Genomic DNA, 6,013 nt, shown 5'->3' on the forward strand with positions numbered 1-6,013 from the left:
ATCCTGTTGGGTAGAATCTGCAAGTTCAATGGCCAGGGAGGCCCCATAGCAAATCGGGGGAGGCAACAGGGGAGAGAACATGTTGTACAGGCATAATTTCTTGCACCAGCAGGATGACTTCATTGGACACAACTTTTAAGTTTGATCTCAGTAATAGAGATGTCCCTACACTCCTGTCCTCCACTGCCTCCTGCAGTTTGGAGAAACTCATATTAGTAGCTTCGAGAACACTGTCCAACCATCTTGTCCTCTGTCATCACCTTCTCCTTGTGCCCTCCATCTTTCCCAACATCAGGGTCTTTTCCAGGGAGTCTTCTCTTCTCATGAGGTGGCCAAAGCAAAAGCATCAATTCTTCAGTGATCAGCCTTCTTTATGGTCCAGCTCTCACTTCCATACATCACTACTGGGAAAACCATGGCTTTAACTATACGGACCTTTGTTGGCAAGGTGATGTTTCTGCTTTTTAAGATGCTGTCTAGGTTTGTCATTGCTTTTCTCCCAAGAAGCAGGCATCTTTTAATTTCGTGACTGCTGTCACCATCTGCAGTGATCATGGAGCCCAAGAAAGTAAAATCTCTCACTGCCTCCATTTCTTCCCCTTCTATTTGCCAGGAGGTGATGGGCCCGGTGGCCATGATCTTAGTTTTTCCTTAGGATGTCCCTATTTTCATTGGAGAAATGTTGGAGGGTATGGAGTTATCTGACCCCCAAGCCATCTGAAGGCAATCCTGTATAGGGAAGTTTTCTTAATGTTTAATGTTTTGTGGTGTTTTTATATATGTTGGAAGCCACCCAGAATGGCTGGGGCAACCCAGTAAGACGTGTGGGGTATAAATAGTAAAATTATCATTATGGAATGGGATGTCCCTATTTTCATCAGAGAAATCTTGGAGGGTAGGGACTGGACAGCTGGGCCTTGCCAATGCGTAATAAAGGCATGCTTCCCCAGTTGGTAGTTGTTCATCAACCGTTCCCACAGTCTAAGGGCGGCTGGAATTTTCTCTGCCCAGGATGGAGGAAAGTCTTCGCTTGCTGTCAGTTGCCAGTCAGCAGCTCCTACAGAGGATCGCTGGCGTAAGAGAGCAAGGCTGAGCAGCAGGAACTTGTTCAGCCCGTGACAGGAAGCAGCAGAGAGTTTAGTCCTTTTTGATAGTATTTTTCTTCATCAAGGGGGAAAGAGAGATTTGCTGCCTCTTGAAGCAGCAGTGGATGTAATCACATCAACATGGCGGTGCTTCCATTTGCCACAGAATGCCCTCCTAAGAAAGGTGCTCCATAGCATCTTTACCATTCGGCCATTCCAAGACGAATGGGAACTCTACAGGGGACGCGGGTGGCGCTGCGGGTAAAACCTCAGCGCCTAGGACTTGCCGATCGCATGGTCGGCGGTTCGAATCCCCGTGGTGGGGTGTGCTTCCGTCGTTCGGTCCCAGCGCCTGCCAACCTAGCAGTTCGAAAGCACCTCCGGGTGCAAGTAGATAAATAGGGACCGCTTACCAGTGGGAAGGTAAACGGCGTTCCGTGTGCTGCACTGGCTCGCCAGATGCAGCTTGTCACGCTGGCCACGTGACCCGGAAGTGTCTGCGGACAGTGCTGGCTCCCGGCCTATAGAGTGAGATGAGCGCACAACCCTAGAGTCTGGCAAGACTGGCCCGAACGGGCAGGGGTACCTTTACCTTACCTTTACAGGTATTGGCTGTAGTTCTGCTGACCCTGAAAGTGGTGGCAAAAGTATTTTCCCTTATTAAATAATAAAAAAGGTCAAAATACTCTGCCCCTCCTCTTTAGATAATGGCACACACACACACACACACAGAGAGAGAGAGAGAGAGATATGAAAAACAACTATTTTCAAACCACCACTATATTCTCTCCCACTTTCACAGGACACAAATTTCCCTGTGGAAGTCTTCGTTTTCACCTCACTCAAGTTGCCAATGAAGAAACCAAACAGTGAGCTTCTAGTTCAGGGGTCAGCAATCTTTTTCAGCAGGGGGCCAGTCCACTGTCCCTCAGACCTTGTGGGGGGGGGCAGACTATATTTTGAAAAGAAAAAAAAAATAACGAATTTCTATGCCCCACAAATAACCCAGAGATGTATTATAAATAAAAGTACACATTCTACTCATGTAAAAAACACCAGGCAGGCCTCACAAATAATCCAGAGATGCATTTTAAATACCGGTAAAAGGGCACATTCTATTAATGTAAAAACACGCTGATTCCTGGATCGTCCACGGCTGGATTTAGAAGGCGATTGGGCTAGATCCGGCCCCTGGCCCTTAGTTTGCCTACCCATGTTCTAGTTCTTTGACCATTCTATAATCTTCATTAACTGTGTCTTCTCATTATAGTTGCAATCCCTTTAAAATTTAATGTCTAGTTTTGAACCATCTCAAGACCCCTCTCATCTTAAAAAGTATTAATGGGCTTTCTGCCCTTGGAAAACCACTGCCAGTCAGTGTAGACCTAGGACGCCCAATGTGGCACCTGTGGGCACCACAACATCCCAGATAGCACGGGCTGGTGTCTGACGAGGGCCCCTGGCCCTTGCAATTTTTATTTTTAATCTGGGTTTTGTTGGACAAATTCCCATCCCTAGTATGGAGTGACTTCTTCCACGCTTATCTCCTTACTCCCCTCAGCTGGCAGGTACAGCCTAGCTCCAGGTTCCCTTGTTTTGCTTCCTGCCGGATCAAAAACATTATGATGAAATTGCAACTCATTACCAAACTTAAAACCATGGAGAGACCTGGTCTGAACAAAGACATTGGATTCTTATCTCATTATACATGACTAAGCCATTTCTCACCTTCTCACCCCTTGCCTTTTCCTGTAAGACCTATTACAGTCGTTAAGAGTCGTCAACAGGCTCATCTCAGCTATCTGCCAATCTCCCATTCCCACCACCCTTCTGAGTAATACCCCTCCCCACCTTCTCACTATGTAGAAGGATCTGGCAACTTCTGTTTCAGTGTATCTGAAGAAGTGTGCATGCACACGAAAGCTCATACCAAGAACTAACTTAGTTGGTCTTTTAGGTGCTACTGGAAGGAATTTTTTTATTTTGACTATGGCAGACCAACACGGCTACCTATCTGTAACTGGAATTATGATGAAATGCCTTTTTTAAAATGCTGCAGACAGTCTGACTTTTAAATCAAGGTTTTTATTGCTGTTCTTTTTTCTGTTTGCGTGTGTGTGTGTGTGTGTGTTTGTGTGTGTCTTCTGAAAGCATAGTTTCGTCTGATATGCTTTATGATTTGTAAATTGCCCCAAAGCACCTTTTTAAAGCAGAGGTCTTGATTACACAAGTTCCTGTTATTATTTATTAAATATCTATACCACCCTTCATCCAAAGATCACAGTCAGTTTACAATATAAAAACACAAAAATACATACCATAATAACAAACAAAAACTATAAACCCCCTTAGTTTAAAAGGCCATAGATTTTTTTATTATTTATTAAGTTATAGATAAATAATGCATTTCTGAAGGAGGGCGCTGTGTTCATGTCAAGATTCAGCCAGGCAAAAAGACATATGCAGAGCCAAATGGAGGACTGATGCTGCAAAGAATGTACAGTATAGGAGCAGCCCAAAGTTTATTTTGAGGTGCATTTTGTGGGATATATCCAACCTCATATAACCAACATGCTTAACTCTGATTAATGCACGAGGGGTTAAGACCATAGAGTAAGCTGTCAAGCCAGACTTAGCTAGGTTACACCCCCTCATCTCGAAGCATTACCAAACTATTTGTTCTCTTTCTTTTCCACTATGTCAGTGTTTCCCAAACGTTTTTGGGCAACGGCACACCTGTGTACTAAAAAAAAATCTCGCGGCACACCACCATTAAAGCCCCGCCCCGTGACGTCAGCGCGCAGCGTCACGCCGGGAGGGACGCACAAAAGTGAACGTTTTTTCCCTCGGCAGCTCCTCTCAGCTGCGCTCAATCCGCCTCCGCGCAGGCTGAGGGAGGGAGGGAGGGGCGCGTGTGACCCGTCTCTGCTGGGAGACCAAACCCAGCGAGACAGAGTCGTGCGGAGGCGCCCAGGCAGCGCTGCCGGCTGCGAGGAGGAGCGCCAGGCAGCAGCAGGAGGCGCGGCCTCTCCTTGCCGCCCCCGCCCCGCCTCTCGCCGCCCGACTCGCCCGCCTCCCTCCAGGCATCTCGCGGCACACCAGCCGGTGTCTCACGGCACACTCGTGTGCCGGGGAACACCGGTTGGGAAACACTGCACTATGTGAACCCTACCAGTAAGGATGTCTAAACTGGATATTCCAAACTTCGACTGTGTGGCTTAAGCAAGCCTTGTGTTTCCATACAATTATTTTAGAGATATTTACCATTTTGATAGGGATGCGGGGGCCCTGTGGGTTAAACCTCAGCGCCTAGGACTTGCCGATCGAAAGGTCGGCGGTTCGAATCCCCGCGGCGGGGTGCGCTCCCGTTGCTCGGTCCCAGCGCCTGCCAACCTAGCAGTTCGAAAGCACCCCCGGGTGCAAGTAGATAAATAGGGACTGCTCCGGTGGGAAGGTAAACGGCGTTTCTGTGTGCGGCTCTGGCTCACCAGAGCAGCTTCGTCAAGCTGGCCACGTGACCCGGGGCCTCTAGAGTGAGATGAGCGCACAACCCTAGAGTCTGTCAAGACTGGCCCGTGCGGGCAGGAGTACCTTTACCTACCTTTACCTTTTACCATTTTGAAGCTAAGTCATGCTGCCTGCCTTTTCTTGCTGCTGTATGGAAAAGCACTTAAATCTGACCTTTGATTTGTTTGTAAGTAGACCATTTTTAACTTACCAAACTTGTGGTCTCTTGTGGCTAAGGGAAGTGGGGAATTTTGGAAGCAACTTAGAAGAGGCTATTTTAAAGGTCTAGCAGTCTATATTTCCATGCTTTATTTTGCTGCATGTTTTGTGATTTTAAATTTCTGCTGGGGCTCTCTCACCAAAGAGTACTTGCCCCAAACCTGGATTTAGGCTTCCAGAGAATTCACCTTTTTATTTTACCATATTTATTCTTTTCCTTAAAAGCCAATTATAAAACAAAAAATACCAACACATATAAATTTCAGCTCCTTGTTCAAGCTGCCCATAGGGCAGAATCATAGAATTGGAAGGGAGCCTGACCACCCTTTCTCAACCTGTGGGTCCCCAGATGTTGTTGAACTACAACTCCCATCACCCCTAGCTAGGAAGGCCAGAGCTCAGGGATGATGGGAGTTGTAGTCCAACAACACCTGGGAACCCACAGGTTGAGAACCGCTGATAGTCCAACCCTCTGTGATGTAGGAATATGCAGCTATCCCTTATGGGGATCAAACTTTCAACCTTCACAGAATCAGCACCATGCTCCAACCAAGGAATGCGGATGGTGCTGTGGTCTAAACCACTGAGCCTCTTGCGCTTGTCAATCAGAAGGTTGGTGGTTCAAATCCGCACAATGGGGTAAGCTCCTGTTGCTCTGTCCCAGCTCCTGCCTACCTAGCAGTTCGAAAGCATGCCAGTGCAAGTAGATAAATAGGTACCGCTCTGGCGGGAAGGTAAACGGCGTTTCCGTGTGCTCTGGTTTCCGTCATGGTGTTCTGTTGTGCCAGAAGTGGTTTAGTCATGCTGGACACATGACCGAAAGCTGTCTGTGGACAAACGCCGACTCCCTCGGCCTGAAAGCAAGATGAGGGCCGCAACCCCATAGTTGCCTTTGACTGGACATAACTGTCCAGGGGTCCTTTACCTTTACCTACCAACCGAGCTATCTAGATGATATAATAATGTAGCTGTGTGTTGAATAAGGAACTGGGAACTTGTCATCAGAGGGAAGCAGTCTTAAGTTCACAAAGGCTTAGTATTTACAGTGCTACAAGAGTCTTTGGGTCCCTTCAAACCAGAACTAGGCGTAGGAGTCCCAACACCCTCTGGAGGAAACCACATTGGCTTCCAGACTGTAACATTACAGTCACACAACTCAGGCCCAACAACACAATAACTTGTGGCGGGGTGGGGGGGGGGAG

Source organism: Podarcis bocagei (assembly GCF_964188305.1).
Source record: "Podarcis bocagei genome assembly, chromosome: 17".
Lineage (NCBI taxonomy): Eukaryota > Metazoa > Chordata > Lepidosauria > Squamata > Lacertidae > Podarcis > Podarcis bocagei.